This window comes from Scyliorhinus torazame, chromosome 20 (assembly GCF_047496885.1).
Source record: "Scyliorhinus torazame isolate Kashiwa2021f chromosome 20, sScyTor2.1, whole genome shotgun sequence".
In the NCBI taxonomy this organism is placed as follows: domain Eukaryota; kingdom Metazoa; phylum Chordata; class Chondrichthyes; order Carcharhiniformes; family Scyliorhinidae; genus Scyliorhinus; species Scyliorhinus torazame.
The window spans coordinates 57960832-57986276 of record NC_092726.1 but is presented as its reverse complement, the minus strand read 5'-3'; positions in this window follow the sequence as shown (position 1 = coordinate 57986276).

Below are 25445 nucleotides of genomic sequence, written 5' to 3'. Positions count from 1 at the left end.
AGTGGTACATTGAGTACTGTAAGGGGAATGGACTGTGGTAAATTGAGTATTGTGAGGGGGTGGGACTGTTGTACATTGTGTACTGTGAGGGAGATGTGACTGTGGTACATTGAGTGCTGTGAAGGGGATGGGGCTGTGCTACATTGAGTACTGTGAGGGGAATGGGACTGTGGGACATTGAGTACTGTGAGGAGGATGGGGCTGTGATACATTGAGTACTGTGAGGGGAATGGTGCTGTGGTACATTGCGTACTGTGAGGGGAATGGGACTGTGGGACATTGAGTACTGTGAGGGGGATGGTGCTGTGGTACATTGAGTGCTGTGAGGGGAATGGAACTGTGGTACATTGAGTACTGTGAGGTAGATGGGACTGTGGGGCATTGAGTAGTGTGAAGGTGATGGGTCTGTGGTACATTGAGAACTGTGAGGGAGATGGGACTGTGGGACATTGAGTACTGTGAGGGGGATTTGACTGTGGTACATTGAGTACTGTGAGGGAGATGGTACTGTGGCACATTGAGTACTGTGAGGGGAATGGGACTGTGGGACAATGAGAACTGTGAGGGGAATGGGACTGTGGTATATTGAGTGCTGTGAGGGGGAAGGGACTGTGGTACATTAAGTACTGTGAGGGGAATGGGACTGTGGGACATTGAGCACTGCGAGGGGAATGGGACTGTGGTACATTGAGTACTGTGAGGGGAATGGGACTGTGGTACATTGAGTACTGTGAGGGAGATGGGACTGTGGGACAATGAGTACAGTGAGGGGCATGTGACTGTGATACACTGAGTATTGTGAGGGGGTTGGGACTTTGGTACATTGAGTACTATGAGTGGGATGGGACTGTGGTACATTGAGTACTATGAGTGGGATGGGACTGTGGTACATTGAGTATTGTGAAGGGGATGGGACTGTGGTACATTGAGTACTGTGAGGGAGATGGTACTTTGGGACATTGAGTACTGTGAGGAGGATGGGACTGTGGTACATTGAGTACTGTGAGGGGGATGGGCCTGTGGTACATTGTGTACTGTGAGGGGAATGTGACTGTGGTACATTGAGTACTGTGAGTTAGATGGGACTGTGGTATATTGAGTACTGTGAGTGGATTGGGACTGTGGGACAATGAGTACTGTGAGGGGAATTGGAATGTGGTACATTGAGTGCTGTGAGGGGAATGGGACTGTGGTACATTGAGTACTGTGAGGAGAATGGGACTGTGGTACATTGAGTACAGTGAGGGGAATGTGACTGTGATACATTGAGTATTGTGAGGGGGTTGGGTCTTTGGTACATTGAGTACTATGAGTGGGATGGGACTGAGGTACATTGAGTATTGTGAAGGGGATGGGGCTGTGGTACATTGAGTACTGTGAGGGAGATGGTACTTTGGGACATTGAGTACTGTGAGGAGGATGGTACTTTGGTACATTGAGTACTGTGAGGGAGATGGGACTGTGGTACATTCAGTACTGTGAAGGGAATGGGACTGTGGTATATTGAGCACTGTGAGTGGAATGGGACTGTGGTATATTGAGTACTGTGAGGGAGATGGGACTGTGGTACATTCAGTACTGTGAGGGGGATGGGACTGTGGGACAATGAGTACAGTGAGGGGAATGTGACTGTGATACATTGAGTATTGTGAGGGGGTTGGGACTTTGGTACATTGAGTACTATGAGTGGGATGGGACTGTGGTACATTGAGTATTGTGAAGGGGATGGGACTGTGGTACATTGAGTACTGTGAGGGAGATGGTACTTTGGGACATTGAGTACTGTGAGGAGGATGGGACTGTGGGACATTGAGTACTGTGAGGGGGATGGGACTGTGGGACAATGAGTACTGTGAGGGACATGGGACTGTGGTATATTGAGTACTGTGAGTGGATTGCGACTGTGGGACATTGCGTACTGTGAGGGGAATTGGAATGTGGTACAATGAGTACTGTGAGCGGAATTGGACTGTGGTACATTGAGTTACTGTGAGGGAGATGGGACTGTGGGACATTGAGTACTGTGAGAGGGATGGGTCTGTCCTACATTGAGTACTGTGAGGGGGTTGGGACTTTGGTACATTGAGTACTATGAGTGGGATGGGACTGTGGTACATTGAGTACTATGAGTGGGATGGGACTGTGGTACATTGAGTATTGTGAAGGGGATGGGACTGTGGTACATTGAGTACTGTGAGGGAGATGGTACTTTGGGACATTGAGTACTGTGAGGAGGATGGGACTGTGGTACATTGAGTACTGTGAGGGGGATGGGCCTGTGGTACATTGTGTACTGTGAGGGGAATGTGACTGTGGTACATTGAGTACTGTGAGGGAGATGGGACTGTGGTACATTCAGTACTGTGAAGGGAATGGGACTGTGGTATATTGAGTACTGTGAGGGGAATTGGAATGTGGTACAATGAGTACTGTGAGCGGAATTGGACTGTGGTACATTGAGTTACTGTGAGGGAGATGGGACTGTGGGACATTGAGTACTGTGAGAGGGATGGGTCTGTCCTACATTGAGTACTGTGAGGGGATTGGGACTTTGGTACATTGAGTACTATGAGTGGGATGGGACTGTGGTACATTGAGTACTATGAGTGGGATGGGACTGTGGTACATTGAGTATTGTGAAGGGGATGGGACTGTGGTACATTGAGTACTGTGAGTGGATTGCGACTGTGGGACATTGCGTACTGTGAGGGGAATTGGAATGTGGTACAATGAGTACTGTGAGCGGAATTGGACTGTGGTACATTGAGTACTGTGAGGGGAATGGGACTGTGGTACATTGAGTTACTGTGAGGGAGATGGGACTGTGGGACATTGAGTACTGTGAGAGGGATGGGTCTGTCCTACATTGAGTACTGTGAGGGGAATGGGACTGTGGTACATTGGGTACTGTGAGTGGAATGTGACTGTGGTACATTGAGTACTCTGAGGGGAATGGGGCTGTGGTACATTGAGTACTGTGAGGTAGATGGGACTGTGGTATATTGAGTACTGTGAGGTAGATGGGACTGTGGTACATTGAGAACTGTGAGGGAGATGAGACTGTGGTACATTGAGTACTGTGAGGGAGATGGGACTGTGGTTCATTGAGTACCGTGAAGGGAATGGGACTGTGGGACAATGAGTACTGTGAGGGGAATTGGACTGTGGTACATTGAGTATTGTGAGGGGAATGGGACAGTGGTACATTGAGTACTGTGAGGGGAATGGGACTGTGGTATATTGAATACTGTGAGGGGAATGGGACTGTGGTACATTGAGTACTGTGACGGGAAGTGGACTGTGATACATTGAGTACTGTGAGGGGAATGGGACTGTGGTACATTGAGTTACTGTGAGTGGATTGGGACTGTGGGACAATGAGTACTGTGAGTGGAATTGGAATGTGGTACAATGAGTACTGTGAGCGGAATGGGACTGTGGTACATTGAGTTACTGTGAGGGAGATGGGACTGTGGGACATTGAGTACTGTGAGAGGGAAGGGTCTGTCCTACATTGAGTACTGTGAGGGGAATGGGACTGTGGTACATTGGGTACTGTGAGTGGAATGTGACTGTGGTACATTGAGTACTCTGAGGGGAATGGGGCTGTGGTACATTGAGTAATGTGAGGTAGATGGGACTGTGGTATATTGAGTACTGTGAGGTTGTTGGGACTGTGGTACATTGAGAACTGTGAGGGAGATGAGACTGTGGTACATTGAGTACTGTGAGGGAGATGGGACTGTGGTACATTGAGTACTGTGAAGGGAATGGGACTGTGGGACAATGAGTACTGTGAGGGGAATGGGACTGTGGTACATTGAGTACTGTGAGGGGAATGGGACTGTGGTATATTGAATAATGTGAGGGGAATGGGACTGTGGTACATTGAGTACTGTGACGGGAATTGGACTGTGATACATTGAGTACTGTGAGGGGAATGGAGCTGTGGTACATTGAGTACTGTGAGGGAGATGGGACTGTGGTACATTAAGTACTGTGAGGGGGATGGGGCTGTGCTACATTGAGTACTGTGAGGGGAATGGGACTGTGGTACATTGAGTACTGTGAGGGGAATGGGACTGTGGTACATTGAGTACTGTGAGGGGAATGGAAATGTGGGACATTGAGTACTGTGAGGGAGATGGGACTGTGGTACATTGAGTACTGAGAGGGGAATGGGACTGTGGGACAATGAGAACTCTGAGGGGAATTGGAATGTGGTACATTGTGTACTGTGAGGGGAATGTGATTGTGGTACATTGAGTACTGTGAGGGAGATGGGACTGTGCTACATTAAGTACTGTGAGGGGAATGGGCTTGTGGGGCATTGAGTACTGTGAGGAGGATGGGGCTGTGGTACATTGAGTACTGTGAGTGGAAATGTGATGTGGTACATTGCGTACTGTGAGGGGAATGGGACTGTGGGACATTGCGTACTGTGAGGGGGATGGGAGTGTGGTACATTGAGTACTGTGAGGGGAATGGGACTGTGGGACAATGACAACTCTGAGGGGAATTGGAATGTGGTACATTGAGTACTGTGAGGGGAATGGGACTGTGGTACATTGAGTACTGTGAGAGGGTTGGGACTGTGGTATATTGAGTACTGTGAGGGGGAAGGGACTGTGGTACATTGAGTACTGTGAGGGGAGTGGGACTGTGGGCCATTGAGCACTGTGTGGGAGATGGGATTGTGGGACAATGAGTACAGTGAGGGGAATGTGACTGTCATTAACACTGAGTATTGTGAGGTGGTTGGGACTTTGATACATTGAGTACCATGAGTGGGATGGGACTGTGGTACATTGAGTACTGTGAGGGAGATGGTTCTTTGGGGCATTGAGTACTGTGAGGAGGATGGGACTGTGGTACATTGAGTACTGTGAGGGAGATGGGACTGTGGTACATTGAGTACTGTGAGGGAGATGGGACTGTGGTACATTGAGTACTGTGAGTGGAATGGGACTGTGGGACAATGATTACAGTGAGGGGAATGTGACTGTGATACATTGAGTACTGTGAGGTAGATGGGACTGTGGTATATTGAGTACTGTGAGGTAGATGGGACTGTGGTACATTGAGAACTGTGAGGGAGATGAGACTGTGGTACATTGGGTACTGTGAGTGGAATGTGACTGTGGTACATTGAGTACTCTGAGGGGAATGGGGCTGTGGTACATTGAGTACTGTGAGGTAGATGGGACTGTGGTATATTGAGTACTGTGAGGTAGATGGGACTGTGGTACATTGAGAACTGTGAGGGAGATGAGACTGTGGTACATTGAGTACTGTGAGGGAGATGGGACTGTGGTCCATTGAGTACCGTGAAGGGAATGGGACTGTGGGACAATGAGTACTGTGAGGGGAATTGGACTGTGGTACATTGAGTACTGTGAGGGGAATGGGACAGTGGTACATTGAGTACTGTGAGGGGAATGGGACTGTGGTATATTGAATACTGTGAGGGGAATGGGACTGTGGTACATTGAGTACTGTGACGGGAATTGGACTGTGATACATTGAGTACTGTGAGGGGAATGGAGCTGTGGTACATTGAGTACTGTGAGGAAGATGGGACTGTGGTACATTGAGTACTGTGAGGGGGATGGGGCTGTGCTACATTGAGAAATGTGAGGGGAATTGGACTGTGGTCCATTGAGTACTGTGAGGGGGGTGGGCCTGTGGTACATTGTGTACTGTGAGGGAGATAGGACAGTGGTATATTGAGTACTGTGAGTGGATTGGGACTGTGGGACAATGAGTACTGTGAGTGGAATTGGAATGTGGTACATTGAGTACTGTGAGGGGAATGTGACTGTCATTAACACTGAGTATTGTGAGGTGGTTGGAACTTTGGTACATTGAGTACTATGAGTGGGATGGGACTGTGGTACATTGAGTACTGTGAGGGAGATGGTTCTTTGGGGCATTGAGTACTGTGAGGAGGATGGGACTGTGGTACATTGAGTACTGTGAGGGAGATGGGACTGTGGTACATTGAGTACTGTGAAGGGAATGGGACTGTGGTACATTGAGTACTGTGAGTGGAATGGGACTGTGGGACAATGAGTACAGTGAGGGGAATGTGACTGTGATACATTGAGTATTGTGAGGGGGTTGGGACTTTGGTACATTGAGTATTGTGAAGGGGATGGGACTGTGGTACATTGAGTACTGTGAGGGAGATGGTACTTTGGGACATTGAGTACTGTGAGGAGGATGGGACTGTGGTACATTGAGGACTGTGAGGGGGATGGGCCTGTGGTACATTGTGTACTGTGAGGGAGATGGGACTGTGGTATATTGAGTACTGTGAGTGGAATGGGACTGTGGGACAATGAGTACTGTGAGGTGAATTGGAATGTGGTACAATGAGTACTGTGAGCGGAATGGGACTGTGGTACATTGAGTTACTGTGAGGGAGATGGGACTGTGGGACATTGAGTACTGTGAGAGGGATGGGTCTGTCCGACATTGAGTACTGTGAGGGGAATGGGACTGTGGTACATTGGGTACTGTGAGTGGAATGTGACTGTGGTACATTGAGTACTCTGAGGTAATGGGGCTGTGGTACATTGAGTACTGTGAGGTAGATGGGACTGTGGTATATTGAGTACTGTGAGGTAGATGGGACTGTGGTACATTGAGAACTGTGAGGTAAATGAGACTGTGGGACATTGAGCACTGTGAGGGAGATGAGACTGTGGGACATTGAGCACTGTGAGGGAGATGTGACTGTGGTACATTGAGTACTGTGAGGGAGATGGGGCTGTGGTACATTGAGTACTGTGAGGGAGATGGGGCTGTGGTACATTGAGTACTGTGAGGGAGATAGGACTGTGGTACATTGAGTACTGTGAAGGGAATGGGACTGTGGGACAATGAGAACGATGAGGGGAATTGGACTATGGTACATTGAGTACTGTGAGGGGAATGGGACTGTGGTACATTGAGTACTGTGAGGGGAATGGGACTGTGGTATATTGAATACTGTGAGGGGAATGGGACTGTGGTACATTGAGTACTGTGACGGGAATTGGACTGTGATACATTGAGTACTGTGAGGGGAATGGAGCTGTGGTACATTGAGTACTGTGAGGGAGATGGGACTGTGGTACATTGAGTACTGTGAGGGGGATGGGGCTGTGCTACATTGAGTACTATGAGGGGAATGGAGCTGTGTTACATTGAGTACTGTGAGGGGAATGGAAATGTGGGACATTGAGTACTGTGAGGGAGATGGGACTGTGGTACATTGAGTACTGAGAGGGGAATGGGACTGTGGGACAATGAGAACTCTGAGGGGAATTGGTATGTGGTACATTGTGTACTGTGAGGGGAATGGGATTGTGGTACATTGAGTACTTTGAGGGAGATGGGACTGTGCTACATTAAGTACTGTGAGGGGAATGGGCTTGTGTGACATTTGAGTACTGTGAGGAGGATGGGGCTGTGGTACATTGAGTACTGTGAGCGGAAAGGTGATGTGGTACATTGCGTACTGTGAGGGGAATGGGACTGTGGGACATTGCGTACTGTGAGGGGGATGGGACTGTGGTACATTGAGTACTGTGAGGGGAATCGGAGTGTGGTACATTGAGTACTGTGAGGGGAATGGGACTGTGGTACATTGAGTACTGTGATGGGAATGGGACTGTGGGACAATGAGAACTCTGAGGGGAATTGTAATGTGGTACATTGAGTACTGTGAGGGGGAAGGGACTGTGGTACATTGAGTACTGTGAGGGGAATGGGACTGTGGGACATTGAGCAGTGTGAGGGGAATGGGACTGTGGTACATTGAGTACTGTGAGGTGGATGGGACTGTGGGACATTGAGTACAGTGAGGGGAATGTGACTGGTACATTGAGTACTATGACGGGAATTGTAATGTGGTACATTGAGTACTGTGAGGGGAATGGGACTGAGGTACATTGAGTACTGTGAGGGAGATGGGACTGTGGTACATTGAGTACTGTGAGGGGGATGGGGCTGTGCTACATTGAGTACTGTGAGGGGAATGGGACTGTGGTACATTGAGTACTGTGAGGGCAATGGGACTGTGGTACATTGAGTACTGTGAGGGGGATGGAAATGTGGGACATTGAGGACTGTGAGGGATATGGGACTGTGGTACATTGAGTACTGTGAGTGGAATGGGACAGTGGTACATTGAGTACTGTGAGGGAGATGGAACTGTGGGACATTGAGTACTGTGAGGGGAATGGAACTGTGGGACAATGAGAACTCTGAGGGGAATTGGAATGTGGTACATTGTGTACTGTGAGGTGAATGGGATTGTGGTACATTGAGTACTCTGAGGGAGATGGGACTGTGGTACATTGAGTACTGTGAGGGGAATGGGACTGTGGTACATTGAGTACTGTGAGGGGAATGGGACTGTGGTACATTGAGAACTGTGAGGGAGATGAGACTGTGGTACATTGAGTACTGTGAGGGAGATGGGACTGTGGTAAATTGAGTACCGTGAAGGGAATGGGTCTGTGGGACAATGAGTACTGTGAGGGGAATTGGACTGTGGTTCATTGAGTACTGTGAGGGGAATGGGACTGTGGTACATTGAGTACTGTGAGGGGAATGGGACTGTGGTATATTGAATACTGTGAGGGGAGTGGGACTGTGGTACATTGAGTACTGTGACGGGAATTGGACTGTGATACATTGAGTACTGTGAGGGGAATGGAGCTGTGGTACATTGAGTACTGTGAGGAAGATGGGACTGTGGTACATTGAGTACTGTGAGGGGGATATGGCTGTGCTACATTGAGTAATGTGAGGGGAATTGGAATGTGGTACATTGAATACTGTGAGGGGGGTGGGCCTGTGGTACATTGAGTACTGTGAGAGGGATTGGTCTGTCCTACATTGAGTACTGTGAGGGGAATAGGACTGTGGTACATTGGGTACTGTGAGTGGAATGTGACTGTGGTACATTGAGTACTCTGAGGGGAATGGGGCTGTGGTACATTGAGTACTTGGAGGTAGATGGGACTGTGGTATCTTGAGTACTGTGAGGTAGATGGGACTGTGGTACATTGAAAACTGTGAGGGAGATGAGACTGTGGTACATTGAGTACTGTGAGGGAGATGGGACTGTGGTACATTGAGTACTGTGAAGGGAATGGGACTGTGGGACAATGAGTACTGTGAGGGGAATTGGACTGTGGTACATTGAGTACTGTGAGGGGAATGGGACTGTGGGACATTGAGTACAGTGAGGGGAATGTGACTGGTACATTGAGTACTATGACGGGAATTGTAATGTGGTACATTGAGTACTGTGAGGGGAATGGGACTGAGGTACATTGAGTACTGTGAGGGAGATGGGACTGTGGTACATTGAGTACTGTGAGGGGGATGGGGCTGTGCTACATTGAGTACTGTGAGGGGAATGGGACTGTGGTACATTGAGTACTGTGAGGGCAATGAGACTGTGGTACATTGAGTACTGTGAGGGGGATGGAAATGTGGGGCATTGAGGACTGTGAGGGATATGGGACTGTGGTACATTGAGTACTGTGAGTGGAATGGGACAGTGGTACATTGAGTACTGTGAGGGAGATGGAACTGTGGGACATTGAGTACTGTGAGGGGAATGGAACTGTGGGACAATGAGAACTCTGAGGGGAATTGGAATGTGGTACATTGTGTACTGTGAGGTGAATGGGATTGTGGTACATTGAGTACTCTGAGGGAGATGGGACTGTGGTACATTGAGTACTGTGAGGGGAATGGGACTGTGGTACATTGAGTACTGTGAGGGGAATGGGACTGTGGTACATTGAGAACTGTGAGGGAGATGAGACTGTGGTACATTGAGTACTGTGAGGGAGATGGGACTGTGGTAAATTGAGTACCGTGAAGGGAATGGGTCTGTGGGACAATGAGTACTGTGAGGGGAATTGGACTGTGGTTCATTGAGTACTGTGAGGGGAATGGGACTGTGGTACATTGAGTACTGTGAGGGGAATGGGACTGTGGTATATTGAATACTGTGAGGGGAATGGGACTGTGGTACATTGAGTACTGTGACGGGAATTGGACTGTGATACATTGAGTACTGTGAGGGGAATGGAGCTGTGGTACATTGAGTACTGTGAGGAAGATGGGACTGTGGTACATTGAGTACTGTGAGGGGGATGGGGCTGTGCTACATTGAGTAATGTGAGGGGAATTGGAATGTGGTACATTGAATACTGTGAGGGGGGTGGGCCTGTGGTACATTGAGTACTGTGAGAGGGATGGGTCTGTCCTACATTGAGTACTGTGAGGGGAATGGGACTGTGGTACATTGGGTACTGTGAGTGGAATGTGACTGTGGTACATTGAGTACTCTGAGGGGAATGGGGCTGTGGTACATTGAGTACTTGGAGGTAGATGGGACTGTGGTATATTGAGTACTGTGAGGTAGATGGGACTGTGGTACATTGAAAACTGTGAGGGAGATGAGACTGTGGTACATTGAGTACTGTGAGGGAGATGGGACTGTGGTACATTGAGTACTGTGAAGGGAATGGGACTGTGGGACAGTGAGTACTGTGAGGGGAATTGGACTGTGGTACATTGAGTACTGTGAGGGGAATGGGACTGTGATATATTGAATACTGTGAGGGGAATGGGACTGTGGTACATTGAAAACTGTGAGGGAGATGAGACTGTGGTACATTGAGTACTGTGAGGGAGATGGGACTGTGGTACATTGAGTACTGTGATGGGAATGGGACTGTGGGACAATGAGAACTCTGAGGGGAATTGTAATGTGGTACATTGAGTACTGTGAGGGGAATGGGACTGAGGTACATTGAGTACTGTGATGGGAATGGTGCTGTGGTACATTGAGTACTGTGATTGGGTTGGGACTGTGGTATATTGAGTACTGTGAGGGGGAAGGGACTGTGGTACATTGAGTACTGTGAGGGGAATGGGACTGTGGGACATTGAGCAGTGTGAGGGGAATGGGACTGTGGTACATTGAGTACTGTGAGGTGGATGGGACTGTGGGACATTGAGTACAGTAAGGGGAATGTGACTGGTACATTGAGTACTATGACGGGAATTGGACTGTGGTACATTGAGTACTGTGAGGGGAATGGAGCTGTGGTACATTGAGTACTGTGAGGGAGATGGGACTGTGGTACATTGAGTACTGTGAGGGGGATGGGGCTGTGCTACATTGAGTACTGTGAGGGGAATGGGACTGTGGTACATTGAATACTGTGAGGGCAATGGGACTGTGGTACATTGAGTACTGTGAGGGGGATGGAAATGTGGGACATTGAGGACTGTGAGGGATATGGGACTGTGGTACATTGAGTACTGTGAGTGGAATGGGACAGTGGTACATTGAGTACTGTGAGGGAGATGGAACTGTGGGACATTGAGTACTGTGAGGGGAATGGAACTGTGGGACAATGAGAACTCTGAGGGGAATTGGAATGTGGTACATTGTGTACTGTGAGGGGAATGGGATTGTGGTACATTGAGTACTGTGAGGGGAATGGGACTGTGGTACATTGAGTACTGTGAGGGGAATGGGACTGTGGTACATTGAGAACTGTGAGGGAGATGAGACTGTGGTACATTGAGTACTGTGAGGGAGATGGGACTGTGGTAAATTGAGTACCGTGAAGGGAATGGGACTGTGGGACAATGAGTACTGTGAGGGGAATTGGACTGTGTTACATTGAGTACTGTGAGGGGAATGGGGCTGTGGTACATTGAGTACTGTGAGGGGAATGGGACTGTGGTATATTGAATACTGTGAGGGGAATGGGACTGTGGTACATTGAGTACTGTGACGGGAATTGGACTGTGATACATTGAGTACTGTGAGGGGAATGGAGCTGTGGTACATTGAGTACTGTGAGGGGAATTGGACTGTGGTACATTGAGTACTGTGAGGAAGATGGGACTGTGGTACATTGAGTACTGTGAGGGGGATGGGGCTGTGCTACATTGAGTAATTTGAGGGGAATTGGACTGTGGTACATTGAGTACTGTGAGGGGGGTGGGCCTGTGGTACATTGTGTACTGTGATGGAGATAGGACTGTGGTATATTGAGTACTGTGAGTGGATTGGGACTGTGGCACAATGAGTACTGTGAGGGGAATTGGAATCTGGTACAATGAGTACTGTGAGCGGAATGGGACTGTGGTACATTGAGTTACTGTGAGGGAGATGGGACTGTGGGACATTGAGTACTGTGAGAGCGATGGGTCTGTCCTACATTGAGTACTGTGAGGGGAATGGGACTGTGGTACATTGGGTAATGTGAGTGTAATGTGACTGTGGTCCATTGAGTACTCTGAGGGGAATGGGGCTGTGGTACATTGAGTACTTGGAGGTAGATGGGACTGTGGTATATTGAGTACTGTGAGGTAGATGGGACTGTGGTACATTGAGAACTGTGAGGGAGATGAGACTGTGGTACATTGAGTACTGTGAGGGAGATGGGACTGTGGTACATTGAGTACTGTGAAGGGAATGGGACTGTGGGACAATGAGTACTGTGAGGGGAATTGGACTGTGGTACATTGAGTACTGTGAGGGGAATGGGACTGTGGTACATTGAGTACTGTGAGGGGAATGGGACTGTGGTATATTGAATACTGTGAGGGGAATGGAATTGTGGTACATTGAGTACTGTGACGGGAATTGGACTGTGATACATTGAGCACTGTGAGGGGAATGGAGCTGTGGTACATTGAGTACTGTGAGGGAGATGGGACTGTGGTACATTGAGTACTGTGAGGGGAATGGGACTGTGGTACATTGAGTACTGTGAGGGGGATGGGGCTGTGCTACATTGAGTACTGTGAGGGGAATGGGACTGTGGTACATTGAGTACTGTGAGGGGAATGGGACTGTGGTACATTGAGTACTGTGAGGGGAAGAGAAATGTGGGACATTGAGTACTGTGAGGGAGATGGGACTGTGGTACATTGAGTACTGTGAGGGGAATGGGACTGTTGTACATTGAGTACTGTGAGGGAGATGGACTGTGGTACATTGAGTACTGAGAGGGGAATGGGACTGTGGGACAATGAGAACTCTGAGGGGAATTGGAATGTGGTACATTGTGTACTGTGAGGGGAATGTGATTGTGGTACATTGAGTACTGTGAGGGGAATGGGCTTGTGGGACATTGAGTACTGTGAGGAGGATGGGGCTGTGGTACATTGAGTACTGTGAGCGGAAAGGTGATGTGGTACATTGCGTACTGTGAGGGAAATGGGACTGTGGGACATTGAGTACTGTGAGGGAGATGGGACTGTGGTACATTGAGTACTGTGAGGGGAATGGGACTGTGGGACAATGACAAATCTGAGGGGAATTGGAATGTGGTACATTGAGTACTGTGAGGGGAATTGGAATGTGGTACATTGAGTACTGTGAGGGGAATGGGACTGTGGTACATTGAGTACTGTGAGGGGGTTGGGACTGTGGTATATTGAGTACTGTGAGGGGGAAGGGACTGTGGTAGATTGAGTACTGTGAGGGGAATGGGACTGTGGTACATTGAGCACTGTGTGGGAGATGGGACTGTGGGACAATGAGTACAGTGAGGGGAATGTGACTGTGATACACTGAGTATTGTGAGGTGGTTGGGACTTTGGTACATTGAGTACTATGAGTGGGATGGGACTGTGGTACATTGAGTACTGTGAGGGAGATGGTTCTTTGGGGCATTGAGTACTGTGAGGAGGATGGGACTGTGGTACATTGAGTACTGTGAGGGAGATGGGACTGTGGGACAATGAGTACAGTGAGGGGAATGTGACTGTGATACATTGAGTATTGTGAGGGGGTTGGGACTTTGGTACATTGAGTACTATGAGTGGGATGGGACTGTGGTACATTGAGTATTGTGAAGGGGATGGGTCTGTGGTACATTGAGTACTGTGAGGGAGATGGGACTGTGGTACATTGAGTACTGTGAGGGGGCATGGGACTGTGGGACAATGAGTACAGTGAGGGGAATGTGACTGTGATACATTGAGTATTGTGAGGGGGTTGCGACTTTGGTACATTGAGTACTATGAGTGGGATGGGACTGTGGTACATTGAGTATTGTGAAGGGGATGGGTCTGTGGTACAATGAGTACTGTGAGGGAGATGGTACTTTGGGACATTGAGTACTGTGAGGAGGATGGGACTGTGGTACATTGAGGACTGTGAGGGGGATGGGCCTGTGGTACATTGTGTACTGTGAGTGGAATGAGACTGTGGGACAATGAGTACTGTGAGGTGAATTGGAATGTGGTACAATGAGTACTGTGAGCGGAATGGGACTGTGGTACATTGAGTTACTGTGAGGGAGATGGGACTGTGGGACATTGAGTACTGTGAGAGGGATGGGTCTGTCCTACATGGAGTACTGTGAGGGGAATGGGACTGTGGTACATTGGGTACTGTGAGTGGAATGTGACTGTGGTACATTGAGTACTCTGAGGGGAATGGGACTGTGGGACAATGAGTAGTGTGAGGAGAATTGGACTATGGTACATTGAGTACTGTGAGGGGAATGGGACTGTGGTACATTGAGTACTGTGAGGGGGATGGGACTGTGGTACATTGAGTACTGTGAGGGGGATGGGACTGTGGTACATTGAGTACTGAGAGGGAGATGGGACTGTGGTTTCATTGAGTACTGTGAGGGGGATGGGGCTGTGCTACATTGAGTACTGTGAGGGGAATGGGGTGTGGTACGTTGAGTACTGTGAGGGGAATGGTGCTGTGCTACATTGAGTACTGTGAGGGGAATGGGACTGTGGTGCATTGAGCACTGTGAGGGGAATGGGTCTGTGGGACATTGAGTACAGTGAGGGGATTGTGACTGTGGTACATTGAGTACTGTGAGGGGAATGGGACTGTGGTACATTGAGTACTCTGAGGGGAATGGAACTGTGGTACATTGAGTACTGTGCTGGGAATGGTGCAGTGGTACATTGAGTACTGTGAGGGGAATGGGACTGTGGTACATTGAGTACTGTGAGGGGGTTGGGACTGTGGTATATTGAGTACTGTGAGGGGGATGGGACTGTGGTACATTGAGTACTGTGAGGGAGATGGTACTTTGGGACATTGAGTACTGAGAGGGGGATGGGACTGTGGGACAATGAGAACTCTGAGGGGAATTGGTATGTGGTACATTGAGTACTGTGAGGGGAATGGGACTGTGGTACATTGAGTACTGTGATGGGAATGGTGCTGTGGTACATTGAGTACTGTGAGGGGAATGGGACTGTGGTACATTGAGTACTGTGAGGGGGTTGGGACTGTGTTATATTAGGTACTGTGAGGGGGAAGGGACTGTGGTACGTTGAGTACTGTGAGGGAGATGGGACTGTGGTACATTGAGTACTGTGAGGGGAATGGGACTGTGGGAGAATGAGAACTCTGAGGGGAATTGGTATGTGGTACATTTAGTAGTGTGAAGGGAATGGGACTGTCGTACATTGAGTACTGAGAGGGAGATAGGCCTGTGGTTTCATTGAGTACTGTGAGGGGGATGGGGCTGTGCTACATTGAGTACTGTGAGGGGAATGGGGTGTGGTACGTTGAGTACTGTGAGGGGAATGGTGCTGTGCGACATTGAGTACTGTCAGGGGAATGGGACTGTGGTACATTGAGTACTGTGAGGGGGTTGGGACTGTGTTATATTGAGTACTGTGAGGGGGAAGGGACTGTGGTACATTGAGTACTGTGAGGGAGATGGGACTGTGGTGCATTGAGCACTGTGAGGGGAATGGGACTGTGGGACATTGAGTACAGTGAGGGGATTGTGACTGTGGTACATTGAGTACTGTGAGGGGAATGGGACTGTGGTACATTGAGTATTCTGAGGGGAATGGGACTGTTGTACATTGAGTACTGTGCTGGGAATGGTGCTGTGGTACATTGAGTACTGTGAGGGGAATGGGACTGTGGTACATTGAGTACTGTGAGGGGTTTGGGACTGTGGTATATTGAGTACTGTGAGGGGGAAGGGACTGTGGTACATTGAGTACTGTGAGCGGAATGGGACTGTGGGACATTGAGCACTGTGAGGGGAATGGGTCTGTTGTACATTGAGTACTGTGAGGGGAATGGGACTGTGGTACATTGAGTACTGTGAGCGGAATGGTACTGTGGTACATTGGGTACTGTGAGGGGGTTGGGACTGTGGTATATTGAATACTGTGAAAGGAATTGGACTGTGGTACATTGAGTACTGTGACGGGAATTGGACTGTGGTACATTGAGTACTGTGAGGGGAATGGAACTGTGGTACATTGAGTACTATGAGGGAGATGGGACGGTGGTCCATTGAGTACTGTGAGGGAGATGGGACTGTGGTACATTGAGTTACTGTGAGGGAGATGGGACTGTGGGACATTGAGTACTGTGAGAGCGATGGGTCTGTCCTACATTGAGTACTGTGAGGGGAATGGGACTGTGGTACATTGGGTACTGTGAGTGTAATGTGACTGTGGTACATTGAGTACTCTGAGGGGAATGGGGCTGTGGTACATTGAGTACTTGGAGGTAGATGGGACTGTGGTATATTGAGTACTGTAAGGTAGATGGGACTGTGGTACATTGAGAACTGTGAGGGAGATGAGACTGTGGTACATTGAGTACTGTGAGGGAGATGGGACTGTGGTACATTGAGTACTGTGAAGGGAATGGGACTGTGGGACAATGAGTACTGTGAGGGGAATTGGACTGTGGTACATTGAGTACTGTGAGGGGAATGGGACTGTGGTACATTGAGTACTGTGAGGGGAATGGGACTGTGATATATTGAATACTGTGAGGGGAATGGAACTGTGGTACATTGAGTACTGTGACGGGAATTGGACTGTGATACATTGAGCACTGTGAGGGGAATGGAGCTGTGGTACATTGAGTACTGTGAGGGAGATGGGACTGTGGTACATTGAGTACTGTGAGGGGAATGGGACTGTGGTACATTGAGTACTGTGAGGGGGATGGGGCTGTGCTACATTGAGTACTGTGAGGGGAATGGGACTGTGGTACATTGAGTACTGTGAGGGGAATGGGACTGTGGTACATTGAGTACTGTGAGGGGAATAGAAATGTGGGACATTGAGTACTGTGAGGGAGATGGGACTGTGGCACATTGAGTACTGTGAGGGGAATGGGACTGTTGTACATTGAGTACTGTGAGGGAGATGGACTGTGGTACATTGAGTACTGAGAGGGGAATGGGACTGTGGGACAATGAGAACTCTGAGGGGAATTGGAATGTGGTACATTGTGTACTGTGAGGGGAATGTGATTGTGGTACATTGAGTACTGTGAGGGAGATGGGACTGTGCTACATTAAGTACTGTGAGGGGAATGGGCTTGTGGGACATTGAGTACTGTGAGGAGGATGGGGCTGCGGTACATTGAGTACTGTGAGCGGAAAGGTGATGTGGTACATTGCGTACTGTGAGGGAAATGGGACTGTGGGACATTGCGTACTGTGAGGGGGATGGGAGTGTGGTACATTGAGTACTGTGAGGGAGATGGGACTGTGGTACATTGAGTACTGTGAGGGGAATGGGACTGTGGTACATTGAGTACTGTGAGGGGGTTGGGACTGTGGTATATTGAGTACTGTGAGGGGGAAGGGACTGTGGTAGATTGAGTACTGTGTGGGGAGTGGGACTGTGGGACATTGAGCACTGTGTGGGAGATGGGACTGTGGGACAATGAGTACAGTGAGGGGAATGTGACTGTGATACACTGAGTATTGTGAGGTGGTTGGGACTTTGGTACATTGAGTACTATGAGTGGGATGGGACTGTGGTACATTGAGTACTGTGAGGGAGATGGTTCTTTGGGGCATTGAGTACTGTGAGGAGGATGGGACTGTGGTACATTGAGTACTGTGAGGGAGATGGGACTGTGGGACAATGAGTACAGTGAGGGGAATGTGACTGTGATACACTGAGTATTGTGAGGTGGTTGGGACTTTGGTACATTGAGTACTATGAGTGGGATGGGACTGTGGTACATTGAGTACTGTGAGGGAGATGGTTCTTTGGGGCATTGAGTACTGTGAGGAGGATGGGACTGTGATACATTGAGTACTGTGAGGGAGATGGGACTGTGGTACATTGAGTACTGTGAAGGGAATGGGACTGTGGTACATTGAGTACTGTGAGTGGAATAGGACTGTGGGACAATGAGTACAGTGAGGGGAATGTGACTGTGATACATTGAGTATTGTGAGGGGGTTGGGACTTTGGTACATTGAGTACTATGAGTGGGATGGGACTGTGGTACATTGAGTATTGTGAAGGGGATGGGTCTGTGGTACATTGAGTACTGTGAGGGAGATGGTACTTTGGGACATTGAGTACTGTGAGGAGGATGGGACTGTGGTACATTGAGGACTGTGAGGGGGATGGGCCTGTGGTACATTGTGTAATGTGAGGGAGATGGGACTGTGGTATATTGAGTACTGTGAGTGGAATGAGACTGTGGGACAATGAGTACTGTGAGGTGAATTGGAATGTGGTACGAGTACTGTGAGCGGAATGGGACTGTGGTACATTGAGTTACTGTGAGGGAGATGGGACTGTGGGACATTGAGTACTGTGAGAGGGATGGGTCTGTCCTACATGGAGTACTGTGAGGGGAATGGGACTGTGGTACATTGGGTACTGTGAATGGAATGTGACTGTGGTACATTGAGTACTCTGAGGGGAATGGGACTGTGGGACAATGAGTTGTGTGAGGAGAATTGGACTATGGTACATTGAGTACTGTGAGGGGAATGGGACTGTGGTACATTGAGTACTGTGAGGGGGATGGGACTGTGGTACATTGAGTACTGTGAGGGGGATGGGACTGTGGTACATTGAGTACTGTTGGGAGATGGGACTGTGGTTTCATTGAGTACTGTGAGGGGGATGGGGCTGTGCTACATTGAGTACTGTGAGGGGAATGGGGTGTGGTACGTTGAGTACTGTGAGGGGAATGGTGCTGTGCTACATTGAGTACTGTGAGGGGAATGGGACTGTGGTGCATTGAGCACTGTGAGGGGAATGGGTCTGTGGGACATTGAGTACAGTGAGGGGATTGTGACTGTGGTACATTGAGTACTGTGAGGGGAATGGGACTGTGGTACATTGAGTACTCTGAGGGGAATGGAACTGTGGTACATTGAGTACTGTGCTGGGAATGGTGCAGTGGTACATTGAGTACTGTGAGGGGAATGGGACTGTGGTGCATTGAGTACTGTGAGGGGGTTGGGACTGTGGTATATTGAGTACTGTGAGGGGGATGGGACTGTGGTACATTGAGTACTGTGAGGGAGATGGTACTTTGGGACATTGAGTACTGAGAGGGGGATGGGACTGTGGGACAATGAGAACTCTGAGGGGAATTGGTATGTGGTACATTGAGTACTGTGAGGGGAATGGGACTGTGGTACATTGAGCACTGTGATGGGAATGGTGCTGTGGTACATTGCGTACTGTGAGGGGAATGGGACTGTGGTACATTGAGTACTGTGAGGGGGTTGAGACTGTGTTATATTGAGTACTGTGAGGGGGAAGGGACTGTGGTACATTGAGTACTGTGAGGGAGATGGGACTGTGGTACATTGAGTACTGTGAGGGGAATGGGACTGTGGGAGAATGAGAACTCTGAGGGGAATTGGTATGTGGTACATTTAGTAGTGTGAAGGGAATGGGACTGTCGTACATTGAGTACTGAGAGGGAGATAGGCCTGTGGTTTCATTGAGTACTGTGAGGGGGATGGGGCTGTGCTACATTGAGTACTGTGAGGGGAATGGGGTGTGGTACGTTGAGTACTGTGAGGGGAATGGTGCTGTGCGACATTGAGTATTGTCAGTGGAATGGGACTGTGGTGCATTGAGCACTGTGAGGGGAATGGGACTGTGGGACATTGAGTACAGTGAGGGGATTGTGACTGTGGTACATTGAGTACTGTGCTGGGAATGGTGCAGTGGTACATTGAGTACTGTGAGGGGAATGGGTCTGTTGTACATTGAGTACTGTGAGGGGAATGGGACTGTGGTACATTGAGTACTGTGAGCGGAATGGTACTGTGGTACATTGAGTACTGTGAGGGGGTTGGGACTGTGGTATATTGAATACTGTGAAAGGAATTGGACTGTGGTACATTGAGTACTGTGACGGGAATTGGACTGTGGTACATTGAGTACTGTGAGGGGAATGGAACTGTGGTACATTGAGTACTATGAGGGAGATGGGACGGTGGTCCATTGAGTACTGTGAGGGAGATGGGGCTGTGGTACATTGAGGACTGTGAGGGGAATGGGACTGTGGGACAAGGAGAACTCTGAGGGGAATTGGAATGTGGTACATTGTGTACTGTGAGGGGAATGGGACTGTGGTACATTGAGTACTGTGAGGGGGTTGGGACTGTGGTATATTGAGTACTGTGAGGGGGATGGGACTGTGGTACATTGAGTACTGTGAGGGAGATGGTACTTTGGGACATTGAGTATTGTGAGGAGGATGGGACTGTGGTACATTGAGTACTGTGAGGGAGATGGGACTGTGGTACATTGAGTACTGTGAAGGGAATGGGACTGTGGTATCTTGAGTACTGTGAGTGGAATGGGACTGTGGGACAATGAGTACAGTGAGGGGAATGTGACTGTGATACATTGAGTATTGTGAGGGGGTTGGTACTTTGGTACATTGAGTACTATGAGTGGGATGGGACTGTGGTACATTGAGTATTGTGAAGGGGATGGGACTGTGGTACATTGAGTACTGTGAGGGAGATGGTACTTTGGGACATTGAGTACTGTGAGGAGGATGGGACTGTGGTACATTGAGTACTGTGAGGGGGATGGGCCTGTGGTACATTGTGTACTGTGAGGGAGATGGGACTGTGGTATATTGAGTACTGTGAGTGGAATGGGACTGTGGGACAATGAGTACTGTGAGGGGAATTGGAATGTGGTACAATGAGTACTGTGAGGGGAATGGGACTGTGGTACATTGAGTTACTGTGAGGGAGATGGGACTGTGAGACATTGAGTACTGTGAGAGGGATGGATCTGTCCTACATTGAGTACTGTGAGGGGAATGGGACTGTGGTCAATTGGGTACTGTGAGTGGAATGTGACTGTGGTACATTGAGTACTCTGAGGGGAATGGGGCTGTGGTACATTGAGTACTGTGAGGTAGATGGGACTGTGGTATATTGAGTACTGTGAGGTAGATGGTACTGTGTTACATTGTGAACTGTGAGGGAGATGAGACCGTGGGACATTGAGAACTGTGAGGGAGATGAGACTGTGGTACATTGAGTACTGTGAGGGAGATGGGACTGTGGTACATTGAGTACTGTGAAGGGAATGGGACTGTGGGACAATGAGTACTGTGAGGGGAATTGGACTGTGGTACATTGAGTACTGTGAGGGGAATGGGACCCTGGTACATTGAGTACTGTGAGGGGAATGGGACTGTGGAATATTGAATACTGTGAGGGGAATGGGACTGTGGTACATTGAGTACTGTGACGGGAATTGGACTGTGATACATTGAGTACTGTGAGGGGAATGGAGCTGTGGTACATTGAGTACTGTGAGGGAGATGGGACTGTGGTACATTGAGTACTGTGAGGGGGATGGGGCTGTGCTACATTGAGTACTGTGAGGGGAATGGGACTGTGGTACATTGAGTACTGTGAGGGGAATGGGACTGTGGTACATTGAGTACTGTGAGGGGAATGGAAATGTGGGACATTGAGTACTGTGAGGGAGATGGGACTGTGGTACATTGAGTACTGTGAGGGGAATGGGAATGTGGTACATTGAGTACTGTGAGGGAGATGGGACTTTGGTACATTGAGTACTGAGAGGGGAATGGGACTGTGGGACAATGAGAACTCTGAGGGTAATTGGAATGTGGTACATTGTGTACTGTGAGGGGAATGGGATTGTGGTACATTGAGTACTGTGAGGGAGATGGGACTGTGCTACATTAAGTACTGTGAGGGGAATGGGCTTGTGGGACATTGAGTACTGTGAGGAGGATGGTGCTGTGGTACATTGAGTACTGTGAGCGGAAAGGAGATGTGGTACATTGCGTACTGTGAGGGGAATGGGACTGTGGGACATTGCGTACTGTGAGGGGGATGGGACTGTGGCACATTGAGTACTGTGAGGGGAATCGGAGTGTGGTACATTGAGTACTGTGATGGGAATGGGACTGTGGTACATTGAGTACTGTGAGGGGAATGGGGCTGTGGTACATTGAGAACTCTGAGGGGAATTGTAATGTGGTACATTGAGTACTGTGAGGGGAATGGAACTGAGGAACATTGAGTACTGTGATGGGAATGGTGCTGTGGTACATTGAGTACTGTGAGGGGAATGGGACTGTGGTACATTGAGTACTGTGAGGGGGTTGGGACTGTGGTATATTGAGTACTGTGAGGGGGAAGGGACTGTGGTACATTGAGTACTGTGAGGGGAATGGGACTGTGGGACATTGAGCAGTGTGAGGGGAATGGGACTGTGGTACATTGAGTACTGTGAGGTGGATGGGACTGTGGGACATTGAGTACAGTGAGGGGAATGTGACTGGTACATTGAGTACTATGACGGGAATTGGACTGTGGTACATTGAGTACTGTGAGGGGACTGGAGCTGTGGTACATTGAGTACTGTGAGGGAGATGGGACTGTGGTACATTGAGTACTGTGAGGGGGATGGGGCTGTGCTACATTGAGTACTGTGAGGGGAATGGGACTGTGGTACATTGAGTACTGTGAGGGCAATGGGACTGTGGTACATTGAGTACTGTGAGGGGGATGGAAATGTGGGACATTGAGGACTGTGAGGGAGATGGGACTGTGGTACATTGAGTACTGTGAGTGGAATGGGACAGTGGTACATTGAGTACTGTGAGGGAGATGGAACTGTGGGACATTGAGTACTGTGAGGGGAATGGAACTGTGGGACAATGAGAACTCTGAGGGGAATAGGAATGTGGTACATTGTGTACTGTGAGGGGAATGGGATTGTGGTACATTGAGTACTCTGAGGGAGATGAGACTGTGCTACATTAAGTACTGTGAGGTGAGTGGGGTGTGGTACATTGAGTACTGTGAGGGGAAGTGGCTGTGGTACGTTGAGTACTGTGAGGTGGTGGGACTGTGGTACATTGAGTACTGTGTGGGAGATGGGACTGTGGTACATTGAGTACTGTGAGGGTTTGGGACTGTGGTATATTGAGTACTGTGAGGGGGAAGGGACTGTGGTACATTGAGTACTGTGAGCGGAATGGGACTGTGGGACATTGAGCACTGTGAGGGGAATGGGTCTGTTGTACATTGAGTACTGTGAGGGGAATGGGACTGTGGTACATTGAGTACTGTGAGCGGAATGGTACTGTTGTACATTGAGTACTGTGAGGGGGTTGGGACTGTGGTATATTGAATACTGTGAAAGGAATTGGACTGTGGTACATTGAGTACTGTGACGGGAATTGGACTGTGGTACATTGAGTACTGTGAGGGGAATGGAACTGTGGTACATTGAGTACTATGAGGGAGATGGGACTGTGGTCCATTGAGTACTGTGAGGGAGATGGGGCTGTGGTACATTGAGGACTGTGAGGGGAATGGGACTGTGGGACAATGAGAACTCTGAGGGGAATTGGAATGTGGTACATTGTGTACTGTGAGGGGAATGGGACTGTGGTACATTGAGTACTGTGAGGGGGTTGGGACTGTGGTATATTGAGTACTGTGAGGGGGATGGGACTGTGGTACATTGAGTACTGTGAGGGAGATGGTACTTTGGGACATTGAGTATTGTGAGGAGGATGGGACTGTGGTACATTGAGTACTGTGAGGGAGATGGGACTGTGGTACATTGAGTACTGTGAAGGGAATGGGACTGTGGTATCTTGAGTACTGTGAGTGGAATGGGACTGTGGGACAATGAGTACAGTGAGGGGAATGTGACTGTGATACATTGAGTATTGTGAGGGGGTTGGTACTTTGGTACATTGAGTACTATGAGTGGGATGGGACTGTGGTACATTGAGTATTGTGAAGGGGATGGGACTGTGGTACATTGAGTACTGTGAGGGAGATGGTACTTTGGGACATTGAGTACTGTGAGGAGGATGGGACTGTGGTACATTGAGTACTGTGAGGGGGATGGGCCTGTGGTACATTGTGTACTGTGAGGGAGATGGGACTGTGGTATATTGAGTACTGTGAGTGGAATGGGACTGTGGGACAATGAGTACTGTGAGGGGAATTGGAATGTGCTACAATGAGTACTGTGAGCGGAATGGGACTGTGGTACATTGAGTTACTGTGAGGGAGATGGGACTGTGAGACATTGAGTACTGTGAGAGGGATGGATCTGTCCTACATTGAGTACTGTGAGGGGAATGGGACTGTGGTCAATTGGGTACTGTGAGTGGAATGTGACTGTGGTACATTGAGTACTCTGAGGGGAATGGGGCTGTGGTACATTGAGTACTGTGAGGTAGATGGGACTGTGGTATATTGAGTACTGTGAGGTAGATGGTACTGTGTTACATTGTGAACTGTGAGGGAGATGAGACCGTGGGACATTGAGAACTGTGAGGGAGATGAGACTGTGGTACATTGAGTACTGTGAGGGAGATGGGACTGTGGTACATTGAGTACTGTGACGGGAATGGGACTGTGGGACAATGAGTATTGTGAGGGGAATTGGACTGTGGTACATTGAGTACTGTGACGGGAATTGGACTGTGATACATTGAGTACTGTGAGGGGAATGGAGCTGTGGTACATTGAGTACCGTGAGGGAGATGGGACTGTGGTACATTGAGTACTGTGAGGGGGATGGGGCTGTGCTACATTGAGTACTGTGAGGGGAATGGGACTGTGGTACATTGAGTACTGTGAGGGGAATGGGACTGTGGTACATTGAGTACTGTGAGGGGAATGGAAATGTGGGACATTGAGTACTGTGAGGGAGATGGGACTGTGGTACATTGAGTACTGTGAGGGGAATGGGAATGTGGTACATTGAGTACTGTGAGGGAGATGGGACTTTGGTACATTGAGTACTGAGAGGGGAATGGGACTGTGGGACAATGAGAACTCTGAGGGTAATTGGAATGTGGTACATTGTGTACTGTGAGGGGAATGGGATTGTGGTACATTGAGTACTGTGAGGGAGATGGGACTGTGCTACATTAAGTACTGTGAGGGGAATGGGCTTGTGGGACATTGAGTACTGTGAGGAGGATGGGGCTGTGGTACATTGAGTACTGTGAGCGGAAAGGTGATGTGGTACATTGCGTACTGTGAGGGGAATGGGACTGTGGGACATTGCGTACTGTGAGGGGGATGGGACTGTGGCACATTGAGTACTGTGAGGGGAATCGGAGTGTGGTACATTGAGTA